The 21,024-nt window shown below is 46.6% G+C and overlaps 1 protein-coding gene across 4 annotated transcripts in view; it reads right to left on the bottom strand.

The window, feature by feature from the left end:
• SLC39A11 (solute carrier family 39 member 11) overlaps window positions 1–21,024 on the bottom strand; it is a 561,386-nt gene that overhangs the window by 475,963 nt on the left and 64,399 nt on the right. For 3 of the 4 annotated variants that reach the window (XM_017950929.3, XM_031657167.1, XM_021928440.2), the window contains one exon: window positions 8,207–8,317. The exons of the other annotated variant lie outside the window; for it this stretch is intronic. The gene's annotated coding sequence lies outside the window, so the exon portion shown is untranslated. The remainder of the gene's footprint in view (window positions 1–8,206; window positions 8,318–21,024) is intronic. 4 annotated transcript variants of the gene reach the window in all.

Here is a 21,024-nt window from a genome sequence, read left to right on the forward strand (position 1 = left end):
GGGTGCCTGTAATCCCAGTTACTCTGGAGACTGAGGCAGGAAGATGGCTTGAACCCAGGAGGCAGAGTGAGCAAACATCTCGCCACTGCACTCCAGCCTGGGTGACAGAGAGAGACCCTGTCTCAAAAGAAGCAAACAAACAAACAAAAATAGTAAAACATCTCTTAGCTGAAAAGCCTTCTCAGAAGCCTGAGTTCTTGCTCAGCAAAACCTTCGTTTGGGTCTGTGGGTTTGTCAACAACAGCACTCGTGTGGGCATTCAGGGAGGCATTCGTCACTTAAGCCATGGATGCCCTCAGACTCTAGGACCTGCCGGCTTCTTCCCTAGGGCAGCAGCAGCAGCAGCAGTGACAGAAAGCCACAAAGGCAGAAGCACACAGGTATGTGACAAGAAACCAGGGCATGGCAGTTTAAGCCCAGATTTTGACAGTAACTCGCTGGGCAACCTTCCCCTCTCTGGTTCTGAAAAATAGAAGAGTTGGACCAGGGAAGCTCCAAGGTCCCTTTCTCAGCTAAAGGCTCTGAAGTTTCTGATTTATTGCCTCAGTGAAGCAGTGCCAGATCCCAGACTGGAAGGGTACAGCTGTGAATCTAGAACCAAGGCCTCATCCAATTTAAGGTATTCTGTTGTATACTTAATTTTAAATACAGGCCAGGCATGATGGCTCACGCCTGTAATCCCAGCACTTTGGGAGGCCGAGGAGGGCAGATCACTGGAGGTCAGGAGTTCGAGACCAGCCTGGCCAACATGGTGAAAGCCTGTCTCTACCAAAAATACAAAAATTAGCCCGGTATGGTGGCAGGCACCTGCGGTCCCAGCTACTAGGGAGGCTGAGGAAGGAGAATTGTTTGAACCTGGGAGGCAGAGGTTGCTGGGAGGCAGAGGTTGCAGTGAGCCGAGATCGCGTCACTGCACTCCAGCCAGGGTGACAGTGAGACTCTGTTCCAAAATAAATAAATAAAAATGTAAATACAAACAAACAAAACCACCTCCCTGTGCTAATGGGGACTATCTCAACCTCACAGACAAACAGCCAGAGCTCCTAATTCAGCTTCCAGTCTTGTGATTGTGCACCAGTTTGCAGTGGGCTTGTTATGGGTTTGGTTGTGTACCCCCAACCCAAAATTTGTATGATGAAGTCCTAACCCTTAGTCCCTCTGACTGTGATTATTTGGAGAGAGGATCTTTACAGAGGTAATCCAATTAAGGTGAGGTCGTTAGGGTGGGCCCTAATCCAGTATGACTGGTTTCCTTTAAAAAAGATGAAATTTGGTGCCGGGCGCGGTGGCTCACGCCTGTAATCCCAGCACTTTGGGAGACTGAGGCGAGCAGATCTTAAGGTCAGGAGATCGAGACCATCTTGGCTAACAGTGAAACCACATCTCTACTAAAAATACAAAAAATTAGCCGGGCGTGGTGGCAGGTGCCTGTAGTCCCAGCTACTGGGGAGGCTGAGGCAGGAGAACGGCGGGAACCTGGGAGGCGGAGCTTGCAGTGAGCCGAGATCATGCCACTGCACTCCAGCCTGGGCGACAGAGCAAGATTCTGTCTCAGGAAAAAAAAAAAAAAAAAAAGATGAAATTTGAAATTTGGACACAGATATGCATTAAGAGAAGACAATATGAAGAGACAGAGAAAGAAAATGGCCATCTACTAGCCAAGAAGAAAAGCTAGGCATGGTAGCTATGTCTGTAATCCCAGCACTTTAGGAGGCTGAGCTGGGAGGATCTTCGAGCCCAGGACTTCAAGACCAGCCTGAGCAATATAGCAAGACCCCATCTCTACTTAAAAAAAAAAAAATCAAAAAAATTAGCTGGATGTAGTGGTGCACTCAGGAGGCCGAGGTAGGAGGATCACTTTAGCCTCAGGAGAAGGAGGCTGTAGTGAGCCACAATTGTGCCACTGCATTCCAGCCTGGGTGACAGAGTAAGACCCTATTAGAAAAAAAAAAAAAAGAGAAGCCTGGACATGTCCTTCCCTCACAGTCCTCAGAAGGAAACAAGCCACATGACACCTTGGTTTCCGACTTCTGGCCTCCTGAATCACAAGAGAGACAACAAATGTCCGTTGTCTAAGTCACCTTGCGTGTAGCACTTTGCTAAGGCAACCTTAGCAAACTAATCTGATGCTAAAAGTCACTGTCACTTCCACCGGGGAATTTAGAGCTGGGAAGAACCTCCAAGGGCATCTGGTCCAAGCCCCTCACTTCACAGATGGAAGCACCCAGATCTCCTCTTGGCCCCATTCTCCCATGTTCCACACATTGATGAGCCCCTAATCACCCTAGGCTGCCAGATTTGAGTCATAGCTTTGCAGCTCAACCGCGAAAATGATTATTATAAGCAAAACTATAGGGAAACAAGTCAGAATACCAAAGCCAATAAAAATGCTTCAGGGACGGGCTGGGCGCGGTAGCTCACGCCTGTAATCCCAGCACTTTGGGAGGCCGAGGCGGGCGGATCACGACGTCAGGAGATTGAGACCATCTTGGCTAACACGGTGAAACCCCGTCTCTACTAAAAATACAAAAAATTAGCCGGGCGTGGTGGTGGGCGCCTGTAGTCCCAGCTACTCCAGAGCCTGAGGCAGGAGAATGGTGTGAACCCGGGAGGCAGAGGTTACAGTGAGCCGAGATCACGTCACTGCACTCCAGCCTGGGCGACAGAGCGAGACTCTGTCTCAAAAAAAAAAAAAAAAAAAAATGCTTCAAGGACTTCCCAGGTGCATCCTCTGACAAACAACTGAAGTTCCCTGCCCAGGTCTTGACACATCGAGAGAGAGAGTTGTGAATACTATAGCCATTTCATGGTGAGACTTCTACAATTATTTTAAAATAATATGCCGTTGAGACTTTACACAGACTCACGTTGGTCTTTCACCTAAAGTCATCCTAATCAGCAAGGCTTCACAGTCTTGCCACATACTCAGGAAACCTCAATCGGACCCTATAACATACAGTAACGCACACTGAAAGCCAAAGCCTCACACATTAAAGGTACTCAAAAACTCATTTGTCTAATTAAATGATGGCACCCTACAAATTGCCCTGTGCCCTCTACTCCCACTAGGGTAGGGTGGGTGTTGACCCATCAATACGATTTCCCAGGAACTTGCTTAATAAAACTACTCAAAATATAAGGGGAAAAAAGATACTGATCATCTTAACACTCAATAAAGGTTAAACTACAGAGCGTGAGTGCAATGGACTTTTTTTTTTTTTTTTATACTTTAAGTTCTAGGGTACATGTGCACAACATGCAGGTTTGTTACATATGTATACATGTGCCATGTTGGTGTGCTGCACTCATTTGTGCAATGGACTTTTATGCCATTTGCTAAACGATAAACATCACAGAACTATAGGAAATATTTATGATATCAAGCTTGTGAAAAAAGCAGTATACAAAAATATATGCCACATGATCCTTGCAATGGTTTAAAAAAAAAAGTAATATGCAAATCACAGAAGACTGGCAGGGAATTCCTAATAATTTAAAGTAGTTGGGGCATTGGGTGATAAGAGCGTAGGTTTTCCCCCTCTTTCTGTAATGTTATCTTCCTTTTATAATTTAAGTATAGTTTAATAAGGTATAAAAAAAGGTTGAATACAGAAAGTAAGGCTCATTGAGCTTAAACAATAAGACCTAAAGTGGGTATCAAAACACAGTCACAAAACCCAGGGCGCCTAATTTTCAACACACGACTCTCAAACAATAAGATAAACTCTGTGTTTATATCCACAGCCACCTAACTCTTTGGAAAGCCAGTTTATATCCACACCCAACTCTTTGGAAAGCCAGTTTCCATTGAAGGTTTCCACGGTTTGTTTTAATCCATCATTTCCCAAGAATTTTCCTCACCTCATTAGCTCTTCAACAGGCCAGCTGCAGAATGAGGTTGTCTCCATGTGATGAGAACCAAAGGCCTAAGGAAGCTCCCTCCTTTCCTCCCTCCCACCCTTCTTCCTACAAGCACAGGGTCCTCCTCCGAGCCCCTGGGGTCTGCCTTCACCACCAGGCCAGCCTCTCACTCTGCGATTCGTGTCTCTTCCCTATCAGTTTCACAGACAGATGGTTGACGAGGCCTGGGCTTTGACAGAACATCTGAGCCGTGCGAGGCCTACAGACCCATGGAGTCTCACCACCCGCCAGCGACTCCGTCCCTCTGCCTTCCTAAATGCTACCTGGATGCTTCCAGGAAACCACAGGTTCAGGGCAAAGTGTCTAAGCCAAGGGCCCCTTTTTCCCTCCCTCCAGCCCCAGAAAAGGGTAGAAAGTGGGACTTCCCACAGGGGCCCTGACATGTACCCAAAGCTGCCATCAGGGAGCCACCTGGCACTTGGACATTAGAATGTTGTCTCCCAAGGTGCCTGCTTCTGAGGTTGAGAAGGCTACACTGAGTTCTTCCAGAACTTCCCATAGCCATAGTGGGCAAGCACCTTCTAGTCCATTTTAATACCAAATTCATTCTGTAATAATTTTAACAAGCACTGATGTTGCTTTTAACAAGCACCTAGCATGTAAGCCAGCTATTATTCTTGCTCTAACTCGACTGCTGTGGTTTTAATATGCCCTCCAAAACTCATGTTGTAACTCAATCCCCAATGTACCAGAATTGAGAGGTGGGGCCTTTAAAAGTTGATTGGGGCTGGGCATGGTGGCTCATGCCTATAATCTCAACACTTTGGGAGGTCAAGGCAGAAGGATTACTTGAGCCCAGGAATTTGAAACCAGTCTGGGCAACATGGCAAAACCCTGTGTCTACAAAAAATACAAAAATTTGCCAGGTGTGATGACATGTGCCTGTAGTCCCAGCTACCTGGGAGGCTGAGATGGGAGGATGGCTTGAGCCTGGGAGGTTGAGGCTGCAGGGAGCCAAGGTCATGCCACTGCATTCCAGCCTGGGTACCAAATGAGACCCTATCTCAAAAAAAAAAAAAAAGTTGACTGGATCATAAGGGATTCATAGATTAATGGGTTATCATGGGAGGGGAACTGGTGACTTTACGAGAAGAGGAAGAGAGATTCGAGCTAGCACACCCAGCCCCCAGCCATGTAATAACCTGCACCACTTCGGGACTCTGCAGAGTCCCCACCAGCAAGAAGGCCCTCACCAGATGCAGCCCCTTGACCTTTGTGTTCTTAGCCTCCATAACTATAAGGAATAAATTCATTTTCTTTATAAATTATTCAGTTTCTGCTACTCTGTTATAAGCAACAGTAAACAAACTAATACAGCCCCCTACAAAAAAATGGTTTGAAAGAGTTTAGTCAAGCAAACTATATTAGCAAATAATTCATTCTTTTCCCCATCTTATATTTATCAAAAACACACTGATATTGCTACCAATCAGAGCTTCAGATCAGTGTGAAATACCAGGACTCCAAAACTGAGAGGCTGTCACTCCAGCCAAAAGCAAAGAAACTGAATTATCATTTGCGTTTGCTTCATTCAGCATTTAGAAATATTAATAATTGATTGACATGATACCAGCAGCCCCGTCAAACTTGGGAACCCAAAGTTGGAAGTCACTGCTGCAAGGGGTAAAGAATAAATGACACATACTGTCCTTGGCTTTGAGAAACAAGGAAAACAGGCCGGGCGCGGTGGCTCACACTTGTAATCCCAGCACTTTGGGAGGCCGAGACGGGCGGATCACGAGGTCAGGAGATCGAGACCATCCTGGCTAACACAGTGAAACCCCGTCTCTACTAAAAAAAAAATACAAAAAACTAGCCGGGCGTTGTGGCGGGCGCCTGTAGTCCCAGCTACTCGGGAGGCTGAGGCAGGAGAATGGCGTAAACCCGGGAGGTGGAGCTTGCAGTGAGCTGAGATCCGGCCACTGCACTCCAGCCTGGGCGACAGAGCGAGACTCCGTCTCAAAAAAAAAAAAAAAAAAAAGAAACAAGGAAAACAATAATGTCAGTATGTCCTTGCAAAACAGTTAACTACATAAGCAGCTCGCAATCCTTGCCCATTGCTGTTCTAACATATATACTGATATGGTTTGGCACTGTGTCCCCACTGAAATCTGTCAAATCGTAATCCCCACATGTTGATGGAGGAGCCTGGTGGAAAGTCATTGGATCAAGGGGGAGGCTTTCTCCCTTGCTGTTCTCATGAGATCTGGTTGGTTGATGGAATATAGCACCTCCCACTTCAGTCTCTCTCCTGCTGCCTTGTGAAGAAGGTGCTTGCTTCCCCTTTGCCTACTGCCATGATTGTAAGTTTCCTGAGGCCTCCCGGTCATGCTTCCTGTTAAGCCTGTGGAATTGTGAATCAATTAAACCTCTTTTTCTTCATAAATTACCCAGTTTCAGGTAGTGCTTTATAGCAGTGTGAGAACGAATTAATACATATACCAATTAGGTTTCTCAGCCCGAAAGAGGAATACAATGTATGTATACTATCCCTCTGGTGAACAGCGAAGACACTTAATACGCACTTGTCAAATAAATGAACAGCGACCCACTTTTTTCAAAGACGATTAATTTTTACAGGGCACACTCTTAGGCAAGACTTCTGGTACATGATCTCACAACAACATCAAAGTCCAAAATTAATCAAGAAAGTAAGTGCAGCTGCTGTTCTAGGAGGCTGGAGAGATGTTGGGTGATTAGGCTGGCAGGAGACCTGGTGGGTGCTCAACCTGAGATGGTCTCCTCTCCCTAATATTTATTCATTCTCTTCTCTTGAAGAGGCTTCCCATCTTTGAGACTTTGCTGGGCAGGATTGTGGTTACTGTGCTGAAATAGTGAGGGGGACTGGCGGAGTGAGGGCAAGATCCTTACAGGAAGTGAAGGATGTGGGTAGGCTGAAAGGAAAGGTTACAGGACATCCTTGATGGGGAGACTGGTATAAACAATGGCGCAAGAGGTAGAAATTAACCAGGAGTGAAAAAAGAAAAATAAGAAAAAAAACAAGCAAAAGAAATTAACCAGGAGTGGACCAGGCGTGGTGGCTCACACCTGTAATCCTCGTGCTTTGGGAGGCTGAGATGGGCAGATTGCCTAAGCTCAGGAGGTCAAGACCAGTCTGAGCAACATGGTGAAACCCCATCTCTACTAAAAATATTAAAAATTAGCTGGACGTGGTGGCATGTGCCTGTAATCTCAGCTACTGGGGAGGCTGAGACACAAGAATTGCTTGAACCCAGGAGGTGGAGGGAGTGAGCTGAGATCATGCCACATTTCTCCAGCCTGGGCAACACAGCAAGACTGTCTCCAAAACAAAGAAAAAGGAATTAACCAGGAGTGTTTGGCCAACCACACGGAAACTGGCCAAGCCATGTAGAAAGGAGTTTTAGATGGTATGCCTACTGATTCCACTCTAATTCATCTGCAAATCCATATCCACACAGACCCTATGGATCTAACATTGTAGCCCTTAATTATATAAAATCTTGAAACTTTTTAAAAAAATGATTTATATATATTTTTCACCCTTGAGAGAGTATCAGTTACCTAAGAGTTAAAAATATCTCTTACTTTTTTCTACCCATTACAAAACTTATTCCCTTAAGGACAAAAACCTCAGGAACTATATTAGTCTGAAAATAATGAAAGTTTTAGGGTAGGGGCGTGGCCTGCTCAAAGGAGGGGTTGGGGAAGAATCTGGACACAGTGGGCAACAGGGATGGGGCAAGAAAAGATTGGAGCTGAGGCCGGGCACTGTGGCTCATGCCTGCAATCCAGCACTTTGGGAGGCCAAGGGCAGGTGGATCACCTGAGGTCAGGAGTTCCAGACCAGACTGATCAATACGGTGAAACCCTGTCTCTACTGAAAATACAAAAATTAGCCAGGTGTGGTGACATGTGCCTGTAATCCCAGCTACTTGGGAGGCTGAGACAGAAGAATTGCTTGAACCTGGGAGTTGGAGGTTGCAGTGAGCCGAGATCATGCTATTGCACTCCAGCCTGGATGACAGAGTGAGACTCCGTCTCAAAAAAAAAAAAAGGACTAGAGTTGAGAAATCTGTTGGTGGAGAATGGGAATCACAGGTGGAGGACAAGAAACACTACCCTCCTGGTGATAGAAAATATGCCCGAATGTTAGGCAGTGGAGTACGTAACATCATACCTGTTTTCATTCCCAGAATAGGAGAGAAATTTACTGTAACTGAGTACATCAAACATCTTTGCATTTCCACTGCACCGGGTCTCAGAGCCTTTCTTATGAAAAGAAGCTCACTAGGTCCAATCTTACCTGGCCACCTGGGGATACTGTGGGGCTTGATAGGGTAATCATCCGTTCTGGTTTACTCAGGACTGAGGGGTTTCCAGGGATGTGGGACTTTTGGTGTTAACCGGAACAGTTCTGGGCAAACAAAACAAAAATGAGGTGGTCACTCTACACCACACTGTACATGAAAGAAAGCCAAAGGTCAGTTTACTACCTTGCTACTCAATGTGTAGTCCCTGGGCTTGCAAGGTAGGCACCACCCAGGAGCCTGTTAAAGATGCAAAATCTAACAGGGTGTGATGGCTCATGCTTTTAATCCCAGCACTTTGGGAGGCTGAGGTGAAAGGATGGCTTGAGCCTGGGAGGTGGAGGTTTCAGTGAGCTGTGATCACATCACTGCGTTCCAGCCTGGGCAACAGAGCAAGACCCTATCTCAAAAAAAAAAAAAAAAAAAAAAAGATGCAGAATCTTGGCTGGGTATAGTGGCTCGCGTGCATAATCCCAGCACTTTGGGAGGCCGAGGTGGGTGGATCACTTGAGGTCAGGATTTTGAGACTGGTCTGGCCAACATGGTGAAACCTCATCTCTACTAAACATACAAAAATTAGCCAGGTGTGGTGGCAGGAGCCTGTCACCCCAGCTACTCAGGAGGCTGAGGCAGGAGAATTGTTTGAACCTGGGGGGTAGAGGTTGCAGTGAGCCAAAATTGTGCCACTGCACTCCAGTCTGGGCAACAGAGTGAGACTCTGTCTCACAAAAAAAAAAAAATAATAGAATCTCAAATCTCAAGCTCCACCTTGGCCTGATGAATGAGAACCCGCATTTCAACCTGATTCCTGGGAAATTCCTGTGCCCATCCGGTGTGAGAAACATAGGGTTATTAGATAAAATTTGTTCCTTCAGCATCCGTGAGCCTGTGCATGTGCTATTTTATTTTTACTGCTTCAATATCAGAAGAAAGCGTCCAAAATTGGTGCCAAGTGAATTATAGCTTTTTATGACCATTTACAACACCACACTGCAAGAAGCCTAAAGAGTCATTTTATTTCCTCTCTTCATTCTCTTCTCCAGATTTCAAGAAACAGAATGCAGCAGTCCAGAACATTTTGAATCTAGTGGTTGCTTTGCTTACTAGGTGGGGATTTCTCGACCTCGGCGCCACTGGCATTCTGCACTGGCACATTCCTTGCTGTGGGGCTGTCCTGCCCATGGTAGGATGTTTAACAGCATCCCTGGCCTCTGCCTACTAGATGCATCTGTTATTGCACCTCCTCCCAGTTGTGACAGCCAAGAATGTCTCCAGACATTGCTCGATGTCTCCTAAGGGGCCAAACAGCCCCCATTCAAGAACCATTGGCTTAGACAAAGAAGACATGCTCATGGAAACAAGAGCCAAAAGGAGACGTGAGGGAGCTTGTGCTTGCCAGGAGTTTGTTAAAGTCTTGAAAACCATGGTTGGCATGGCACAGTGGCTCACCTCTGTAATCCCAGCACTTTGGGAGGCCAAGGAGGGAGGATCACTTGAGTCCAGGAGTTTGAAACCAGTCTGGGCAACATAGGGAAACCCTGTCTCTACATAAAATTAGAAAATTAGCTGGGCGTGGTGGCACACACGTGTGGTCCCAGCTACTCAAGAGGCTGAGGCAGGAGAATCACTTGATCCCTGCAGGTGGAGGCTGCAATGAGCTGAGGTCACACCACTGCACTCCAGCTTGGGCGACAGAGCGACGCCCTGTCTAAAAGAAAGAAAGAAAAAAAAAGCCTTGAAAACAAGGCCACACTGATGCCCAACAGGCTTCTAGAGAGAACCAGCTGGGTGACCTGCGGGCCCACCCCATGTCGAAGGGGAAGCTGTCTGCCAGTGACACTAATGAAGACAAGCAGTCCCCAGCTGCCAGGGCTCACGCCATCTGCCCCACCACTTACAGCTGCTCTTTATTATTTCAGCCACAGAGTGCAAGAAAGACCTTTTGCCTTTTTGCTAGTGTGCCATGCTGAACAACAGTAGAGGTTTCCTAGCAGCATTGTTAAAAATGAAAAAAAAAAAAAAAAGACTGGGTAGTTAACGTTAGAATCACCAGAGTGAACCATCTGGCTCGGTCCCCCACCATCGTCACATGAGGCAGAAGGCCACACCAGACGGGACACTTGCAGCACTGGTCCCTGCTGTGAGCAGGTACTGTTTAGTGTCTGGGTTTATGTTTATGGACTGAGAAACCGCTCCCATCTCTGCCTCCAGGCTGGCCTGGGCCACACCCTTCCTCAAGTCATGTAACTAGTTGACATAACCCATTGACAAAAACTACTGCATTTGTCAATTTTAAGATGCACTTTCTCCTCCCTGCTCCCACCCCCAGTTCAGCATCTTGGAAATCTGGATTCATCTTACAGTAACAGTACAATGGCCATCAGGCAGGTGTAAGGTGGGACGCAGCCAACAGGGCCTGACGACGCGTCAATGTCAAAATCACCTGCAAAAAACTCTCAGGATGGTCCAGAAGGTTTGGAGGGAAATCCAAGGGGGAGTACTCTTTTGGCCCATAAAAGACTGATGGTCATGGAGAACAGGCGAGGAGGCAGGGAATCGGATATCTTCAGAAACATTCCTGAAGGCGCAGAGTGGGCCAACCCTACCCTGCATCAGTACTACTCAGAGTATGGTGCCTGGACCAGCAACATCAGCATCACCTGGCAGCTGGCAGGAAATAAATGCACATTCTCGAGCTCCATGCGAGACCTACTGAGTCAGAATCTCTGGGAGTGGGCTGGGCGCGGTGGCTCACGCCTGTAATCCCAGCACTTCGGGAGGCCAAGGCAGGCGGATCAGTTGAGGTCAGGAGTTCAAGACCAGCCTGGCCAAAATGGTGAAACCCTGTCTCTACAAAAATTAGCCAGGTATGATCGCGGGTGCCTGTAATCCCAGCTACTCGGGAGGCTGAGGCGGGAGAATTGCTTGAACCCGGGAGGCGGAGGCTGCAGTGAGCCAAGAGCACACTACTGCACTCCAGCCTGGGCAACAGAACAAGACTTTGTCTGAGAAAGGGGGAGAGAGAGAGAGAGAGAGAGAGAGAGAAAGAGAAAGAGGGAGAGAAAGAGGGAAAGAGAGAAAGAAAGAAAGAGAGAAAATCTCTGGGACTGGGGTCCAGCAACCTGTGTCTCAAGCCCTCTGGGATGTTTGGGTGTAGGCTCGAGATGAGAAGTGTTGCTCTACATATTTGACTTAAATTGACAAACTTGGCTTAAATCGATGTTAGCAACAATAATTAGCAACAATGACCTTTACCTCTTTTAAGGAATCTTTTAAGAAATGCTACATCACCGATACTCTAGACAAAGACGATAATATATGAAAAAAGTACTATCTCAAGTACTCTGACTTGAAAAATGATTGAGAAGCATCAGACTCAAATATGAGAAAGTTTTAAGAAGCGATTCCTCTTCCAATTAATGTAACTATATTTCCTTTATATGCATGTAAAATGTATACTTATATGTATGCATAGATGTATAGTTTTCTTTATGAGTATGCACAGTACATAATAAAACTAAGTCTAAAAAGTTCTTTTTTTTTTTTTTTTTTTTTTTTGAGATAGTGATTCGCTCTGTTACCCAGGCTGGAGTGCAGCGGCGTGATCTTGGCTCACTGCAACCTCCGCCTCCCGGGTTCAAGCGATTCTTCTGCCTCAGCCTCCTGAGTAGCCGGGATTACAGGCACCCGCCACCACGCCCGGCTAATTTTTGCAGAGACGGGGTTTCATCATGTTGGCCAGGCTGGTCTCAAACTCCTGACCTCCAATGATCCACTTGCCTCGGCCTCCCAAAGTGCTGGGATCACAGGTGTAAGTCACCACATCCGGTCATAAAAGAGCTCTTTCAGGAAGTAAAAATTAAATATTGTAAGTATAAGCAAGTATTAGAGTTTTGAACCATACACTTTTCTTTTTCTTTCTTGATGGTTCACAAAATAATACTGCATCCTTCGGTTGCAGAGTCTTAGGCTCCACAAAGTGTGGAATTCTACTGTGTAACTTTGCCTCGCCTAACCTAACTCTTTAATGATACAGTTTAAACTTTCTCAACAAGACCACATTGCAGCTCTCTTCTACACGATAGTGTGTTCTGTGTTCAAAGATCATTAATTGGCCTTTTTTCAGCTTTATTTTCCCCCACTTGGCTCTTCCTCTGACCCCTACAGTAGGTAGTCCCATTTCCTAATGCTCTCATCATTGTGGCTTCTTTCTGCATTCTCTCCAACTAACTGATGCTCCTCTCCAATCATAGCATGTCTAAAATAAAATATGGGATAAGCGGCTGGGCTAAGTTTGACATCTGGATCACAGCTGTGCACTGCTGGAACAGGGTAGCTTCCACCCATGACAATGAACGGACGCAGAGCATCTGTCAGGGCCTGGGAATCAGAAACCAGCCTCTCTGTTGTACCTAGGACCCCAGGGTACTTTTTTATTTTTACTTTCTGAGACAGAGTCTCGCTCTGTTGCCCAGGCTGGAGAGCAGTGGTGCAATCTTGGCTCACTGCAACCCCGCCTCCCAGGTTCAAGCAATTCTCCTGCCTCGGCCACCCAAGTAGCTGGAACTACAGGCACACACCACCAAGTCCGGCTAATTTCTTTTTGTATTTTTTTTAGAGACAGGGTTTTGCCATGTTGGCCAGGCTGGTCTCGAACTCCTGGCCTCAAGCAATCTACCCTCCTCAGCCTCCAAAAGTGCTGAGATTATAGGCATTGAACCACGGGCCCCCCAGGGTTCTTAAGTCATGAAAACAAAGAAAGTGATAAGACATCCACATGATAAGCAGCCCCAATTCTGCCTGTTGGTCAGCTCTCTTTCTCTTCTTGTATGCCTTCTTAGGGCCTGAGCTCTGAGCTTGCTTCGTGATCTTACAGGAATTGACTAGACACTAAAGTAATTGCTTTGCAGCAAGATAGAGCCAATCTAGAGGGAATCAAGACATGAATCTGGTGGTTGACATCATGCAAGTTTATGGAGGGAGCTATGTGTTTCACAGAGAGCAACAGTGGCTGAGCCTGCCAGCCTGGCTTCCTGAAGCCAGCGCCAGCCTGGAAGGAGAGACCGCCCCTTCTCCCTCTTTGGGCATCAGATAATCAGAAGGTCTTGCTGCCAGGATGAACTTCAGGAACTCAAGGATCAATAAGACGGTGGCCCCTGCACAACGCGGTTGCTTTTAAACAGACGTGATCATTAAACATTCACTGAATGAAGGAGTCGTGGATAAGGATGTGGATCTTGGGATCAGCATGTGAAAACAACTTGTAGAGATTTCATTGATTTGTTTTCAATGGTAGGGGACCAGGGAGAGGGGCTGTGGTGGTTGTTCGGTCTATCTGTCTTCCCTATGAGCATGCCAGCTCCAGAGTAGGAAGACAATGGTGATGTCGTTCAGCCTGGCATATCCAGCACCTAAAGAAATAAATCCAGAGTAGGCACTCAATAAATAAATTTGCCAACTTCACCAGTGAATTTATTGGTTCAAAGACCTCCTTTTCCCTTAGACCAGAGAGTCTCCAATGGCTAGGCTGGCGATAGGGGTGGAAAGGACAGGGGAGAGGTCTCAAGACCATTTATTTATTTATTTATTTATTTATTATTTTTTTATTTTTTTATTTTTTATTTTTTTGGAGACAGGGTCTCACTCTGCTGCCTAGGCTAGAGTGCAGTGGTGTGCTCATGGCTCACTGCAGCCTCCACCTCATGGGCTTAGTCAATCCTCTCACTTTAGCCTCCCTAGTAACTGGAACTACAGGCATGCACCACCACACCCGGCTAATTTTTGTAGAGACAGGGTTTCATCATGTTGCCCAGGCTGGTGAAACTCCTGGGCTCAGGCAATCCACTGGCCTCAGCCTCCTAAAGTGCTGGGAATACAGGCGTGAGCCACCGTGCCTGACCCGTCTCAAGACCTTTAAAAAACTACATATAATAGCTAATGTTTTACCATGCGCAAAGCCATGTTTGTGCACAAAAGTGTAAAGTGCACAAAGCCTGAATAACAGGCCTGGGAACACGTGGGGGCAGGCGGCCACAAATCCCTTAAATGTCAAGGAAGAGGCACAGCAGAGCCTCAGTTTCTCTGAGTCCAAGGCTGAACCACAACATCCCCCATGACATCACCCACGGGTGGAAACACCACCGCTTTCCAGACCCGACCTGTGGCAGGGACTCTCCTGCCCATCGATTAAAAGTGTGGTGTCTCTTTCCAGAGAATTGCTACCCGGTAGCTTCAGCTTTGCCTCTGAGGCCTCATCAATCCTTTCCCTCTTATGTAAAAATAGCATTCAGGTCCTCTCCGCAACCCTGCTCTCCGTGCACCTAAAAATCTGTTTTTCCAACCGTTCTTCCTTTGACCAAGCCCAGGCCCTCACCACCCACTAGCTCTCCTCTCTCAGCTCTCCACTTGCAACACGCCCTCACAGAGTGTGCTGAGGCTTCAGTGCCCTGACAAGAACGTGAAGCCTTGGGCCTCCCTGCTTCCTGTGGGCACAATGGCTCTGTCTACATACAGGGCTCATTCTTCTCACTTTGTGCCTCATCCTCCTTCTCCAGTTTGGAAAATACCAAAAAGAACAAAGGAGAAAGAAAAGTCACCCATAACCCACCATTCTCTCCCTCCATCCCTCCCTTCCTTTCTTCCTTCCCTTCCTCCCTCCCTTCTTCCTTCCTTCCTTTCTTCCTTCCTTCCTTTATGAGGGATATAAGGTAAAAAGTAGACCTGGTGTGATGGCTCATGCCTGTAATCCCAGCACTTTGGGAGACCAATGCAGGAGGATTGCTTGAGTTCAGGAGTTTGAGACCAACCTGGGCAATATAGTAAGACCCCTGTCTCTACAAAAACAAGTTTAAAAAACTAGCCAAGCATGGTGACATGTGCCTGCAGTCCCAGCTACTTGGGAGGCTGAGGCAGGAGGATCACTTGAGCCCAGGAGGTGGAGGCTGCAGTGAGCAGAGATCACACAACTGCACTCCAGGCTAGGCAACAGAGCAAGATCCTGTCTCAAAAAAATTAAATTAAATTAAATTAAATTAAAATGAAGTAAAATCCTCCTCCTTCTATCTTCACCAACAGAAGTAACCACTGCAAACAGCTTGGATATTTCCTTCTAAAATGTTTTACTGTCATATGCAAACATATATAGATACAGATATGTACACACATATATACACATACATATACACACAAGTTTATATCTATATAAATACACCCAAATGTATGTACACATATATACATATAACTTCTAATTATTTAATGTGACGTGTATTTCTGTATATTTACCTATATGTGTAAATTTATAAGTATAGATAAAATTATGTGAGCTACAATTACATTAATTACATAATTACTAAATTATACTATCATATTTTATCACATATATCTTACTCTGGAACTTGTCTTTTTCACTTTAGTGGCATATCATAGATACTTTCCCAGGAGGCTTCACACCACTCTCCCTCTTCCTTCTTTATCGTGTCTGCGGTGCACCATTGTGGCCTGGGCTGTGTTAAAATTGGCCAGTCCCCTCCCGTAGGACTTTGAGGATGTTTTTAATCTTTTGCATTGTCTGATGCTCTAACGATTCTTTTTTTCTTTTAATTTTTTTTTGAGATGGAGTCTTGCTCTGTTGCCCAGGCTGGAGTGCAGTGGCATGATCTCAGTTCACTGCAGCCTTTGCCTCCCAGGTCCAAGCAATCCTCCTGCCTCAGCCTCCCAAGTAGCTGGGATTACAGGCACCTGCCACCATGCCCGGCTAATTTTTGGGGTTTTTGTTGTTGTTGTTGTTTTGAGAAGGAGTCTCACTCTGTCGCCCAGGCTGGAGTGCAGTGGCGCGATCTCGGCTTACTGCAAGCTCTGCCTCCCGGGTTCACGCTATTCTCCTGCCTCAGCCTCCCAAGTAGCTGGGACTACAGGCGCCCGCCACCACGCCTGGCTAATTTTTCTGTATTTTTAGTAGAGACAGGGTTTCACTGTGTTAGCCAGGACGGTCTTGATCTCCTGACCTCATGATCCACCTGCCTCGGCCTCCCAAAGTTCTGGGATTACAGGTGTGAGCCACTGTGCCCAGCCAATTTTTGTATTTTTAGTAGAGACAGGGTTTCACCATGTTGGCCAGGCTGGTCTTGAACTCCTAACCTCAAGTGATTCACCTGCCTCCGCCTCCCAAAATGCTGGGATTACAGATGTGAGCCACTGTGCCTGGCTAATTTTTTTTTTTTTTTTCAATAGAGATGAGGTCGCTTTTCGTTGCCCAGGCTGACCTCAAACTCCTGGGCTCAAGCGATCCTCTCACCTCGGCCTCCCAGAGTGCTGGGATTATAGGTATGAGCCACAGAGCCCAGCCTCTAACGACTATTCTTAGGCACCTATCTTTTAGCACCAAGGAAGGTATTTCTACAGGACCCATTCCAAGAAGTGCAAGCTGGGCCATAGGGTGTGTGCATGTTTCATTTTGATAGATATTGTCAAATTACACTCCTGAAAGCGTTCTCCAAATTTCACTTCCATTACCAATGACTTGGAATTCTTTTTTTCCCCCTAAATCTGATAGGTAATAAACAGCACCTCACTGGTATCTTCCCCCAGTGTTTGAGGCCTTTCTGTGTGCTAATGCCCAGCCGTATCCTCAGAGAGGCAGGTTGAACAGCGGTTCAGCACAGGAGCCCTGCTGTCCGACGGCCAGGATTCTAACATGCTTCTGCCTGTTATTAACTAGTACCTCTATTTCATCTATAAAATGGGCAAACTCACAATGCCGATGTCATGTATGAAGGTTACGTGTAAAGCACTTAGCACAGAACCACCTTTGCCCCATTCTAAACGTAAGCAAGCCCCTGGAACTCTGCATTCTCTACAGAACCCACCTCTCTCTCTACCCTCCCGACCACCAATTTCACTTCTGTGTCCTCCACTCTTCTTTGCCTTCTCTCTTCAATTTGCAGGGCCTTTTGCTTTCCTCCTTAATCCTTTTGATCCTCCTGACCACACTCTTTTTCCTCACTGTGGCAACCCACTGCACATACCCTTCCCTCTGTTGTAACCCACACCTCACTGGGCTCTTGCCCCCAGGGGTAGCTCTCCAGTCTACCTAGCTTGCCCAAGCATTATGGTGAATTCCTTGCTAAAATCCCAACTTGCCATCCTCATGACATTCACCCCATCTACCTGCCACCTAAGCCAGCAGAGAGAATAAATGATAGAACTCCCACAGAGCATCTTCTTTGTCACTCCAGTATTTCCTCTCAAGTGCAGACAAACTATCTACTGTGCACTCTATTCTAGGAACATGCCCCAGGACTGGCAGTAAATTAACAAGTCTTGGTTTGAAGTGTTTTCCCTCTTTACTATTTGGAAAATACAAAGGCAAGCTTCCCTGATCTTTTGCTATAATTTCCCTTCCTTATGTTCTTCCAAAATATTGCTCAACAAATCCACACTTTCTTCTACTGGTCTTTAGGCTTCTGATTTATCTGGGACGGGAGCACCGTTATTCAGCAATGCTGGCCAAAGCTTGTATTACTCCTTGGTGATTTTTGGAAATGACTTAATCCCATCTCTGGGCCTCCACAGCTTAGCCTGCACTTCAATAAATAAAGATGTGCAATGAGATTTGGACCTGTTGGCATCCAACTGCTAACCTCCATCCCCAAATCCAAAGCTGAGAAGCAAAAGGCAAGACAGTTAGTCCTGGAACAGGCTCTGCTGGCCAGCAGGAGAGGTCAGCAGTGGCATTGAGCAGTACCAAAGCTGCTTTATGATAATTTTTCCACTGGGTACAGTGACCTTTCATTCCATGTTTATTTGGAAATGACCTTTAAGCAGCAATCATCCAAAATTAAATGCTCCAAAGGAATAAATTAGATAATGCAGATGTTCCCCAGTGGTCAGTTAAGGAATAGAGTGGAAAATAAAAGCAGCTCTGCCCAGGGATGCCACGGGCTAGTCTGTCCATCAGACTAGTAAGTCAATACAGAGTTATCCCAACCTCTGTCAATCAGAAAATTGAGAACCTGAAGCCAGAGTGACCTAGACATGATTATTTTCAAAATTGAACCCAAACTAGCTAATATTTCACTTCTTGATTCTGCTTGGAGCACAGGAACCTGAGTTACTTGGATGCCCAAGATTTACCATCTCAGGGAGAAAGGATCTCCAAGATTTGGGTTCAGTGGCAACTTGGCAAGCTCCAGGTGCTCCATCCCAGCCTCACTCCAATGGAAGACATCATTGATTTGTGCTAACTGACTCATTATGAGCATCCACCACACACTGGGCTCTCTGCTAAGTGCTGGAGAAGATTCAGCCCCTCAAGGTCAAAGACAGAGGCAGGCAACTGAGCTTTAGGGCCCGCAGGAGGCACGGCCCTCTCCACTGTGGGTACATCTCATTTCTGTTCTCATTTTCTACTCTGCAGGCTCTGTTCTTTTTTCCCCACTCAATATCCATTTATCCATTTTCCTCTTTCCTGCTTATATTTAATTTGACCAGTGATGGCACTCCCTGGTAGCACCAATGGGTGATGCTTGGAGATTAACAAATCATTCTTCCTAAAGTAGAAAGCATCTGAACCCAAACAGAACTTCAGCACCAAGGCCTTCGGCCTCCTCTGCCACCTGCTCAGTGAATCTTTTTTTTTTTTTTTTTTTTTGAGATGGGGTCTCGCTCTGTCACCGAGGCTAGAGTGCCGTGGCGCGATCTCGGCTCATTCCTGGGTTCACACCATTCTCCTGCCTTAGCCTCCCGAGTAGCTGGGACTACAGGCTCCCGCCACCACACCCAGCTAATTTTTTATATTTTTAGTAGAGACAGGGTTTCACCGTATTAGCCAGGATGGTCTCAATCTCCTGATCTCATGATCCGCCCACCTTGGCCTCCCAAAGTGCTGGGATTACAGGTGTGAGCCACCACACCCGGCCAGCTCAGTGAATCTTAGAATCACTTGGATCCCAATCCCAGGGCAAAGATCTCTTTCCTGCCCTAGGGGATCCACTGGCAGGATCCATGAGAGGAGATCCAAAGAGATAGTGTGATTTCCTCCAGCAAAAGCAGTTTCCACAACCTCCCCTTGTCACTTCTACTGGCCCATAACACCTATCACTGCTCCCAAAGCAAAGGCTACCACACCAAAGGCCTTACATTGGGCTAGGCATGATGGCTCACGTCTGTAATCCCAGCACTTCAAGAGGCTGAGGCAGGGGGATCACCTGAGGTCAGGAGTTTGAGACCAGACTGACCAACATGGCGAAACCCTGTCTCTACTAAAAATACAAATGTTAGCCAGGTGTGGTGGCGGGCACCTGTAATCCCAGCTACTTGGGAGGCTGAGGCAGGAGAATCGCTTGAACCTGGGAGGTGGAGGTTGCAGTGAGCCGAAAACATGCCACTGCACTCCAGCCTGGGCAACAGAGCGAGACTCCGACTCAAAAAACAACAAAAAAAGGCCTTACATGGGGCAGATATGAAGTCAGAGCCCAACCCCTGCTGTCGAGGACAGCCTGATTCCACCTCCAGCTCCCTTAGGAACAGCAGTGGGAAGGCAAGGCCTCAGGAGACAACCTCTGGAGGCCCAGCCCGGCAGGGAAGGGGATGGAAATGAAACTATAACATGTGCAGTGGTGGGAACACTGCCTGGAAATCCCAACCCCAGTTCAGATTTGAAGCTTCACTAACTCACTGAGCCAAGTCACGTCACCCTCTGCTTCTTACAATGGATGGAACCCGAGTGAGTCCTAAGCTGCAAAAAATCTGTGATCATAGTATCCCCCAAAATTGAAAACAGAGACTCAAACAAATCCTTGTACATAAAGGTTCATGCCAGTACTATTCACAACAAGCACAAGGTAGAAGCAACCCAAATGCCCATCAACTGATGAATGGATGCACACAATGGAATCTATCCATACAATAGAATATTTTTATTCAGCCATGAAAAGACATGAAATGCTGATCCATGCCGCAACGCAGATGAACCTCCAGAACATTATGCTCAGTGAAAGAAGCCAGACACAAAACGTCACATATTGTGATTCCATTTGTAAGAAACAGCCAGAATAGGTAACTCTGTAGAAAGAGAAAGCAGATTTGGCTGGGCGCAGTGGCTCAATCCTGTAATCCCAGCATTTTGGGAGGCCAGCCCAGCCAACATGGTGAAACCCCGTCTCTGCAAAAATACAAAAATTAGCTGGGCATGATGGTGGGTGCCTGTAATCCCAGCTACTCGGGAGGCTGAGGCGGAAGAATCGCTTGAACCCAGGAGGTGGAGGTTGCAGTGAGCCGAGATCATGGCATTGTTCTCCTGCCTGGGCGACAGAGCAAGACTGTCTCAAAAAAAAAAAAGAGAGAGAGAAAGCAGATTGGTAGCTGTCAGGGGCTGCCAGAGTGGGGAATAGGTAATGACTGTTTCATGGGTATAGGGTTTTAATTTGGAGTGACTAAAATTTTTTTGGAAAGTCATAGAAGTGATACTGTAACAGGATGAACTGCAGACGAAACTCCTCAGACACCGAGTTAAAGAAGGAAGGGGTTTATTCGGCCAGAGGCATCGGCAAGACTCCTGTCTCAAGAGCTGAGCTCCCCAAGTGAGCAATTCCTGTCCCTTTTAAGGGCTCACAACTCTAAGGGGGTGCATTTGAGAGGGTCGTGATCGATTGAGCAAGTAGGGGATACGTGACTGGGGGATGCATGCACTGGTAATTTGATCAGAACAAAACAGGACAGGATTTTCACAGTGCATTCCTATACAATGTCTGTAATCTACAGATAACAGAACCAATCAGGTCAGGGGTCGATCTTTAACTACCAGGCCCAGGGTGCG

Source organism: Papio anubis, chromosome 17 (genome assembly GCF_008728515.1).
Source record: "Papio anubis isolate 15944 chromosome 17, Panubis1.0, whole genome shotgun sequence".
NCBI lineage: Eukaryota > Metazoa > Chordata > Mammalia > Primates > Cercopithecidae > Papio > Papio anubis.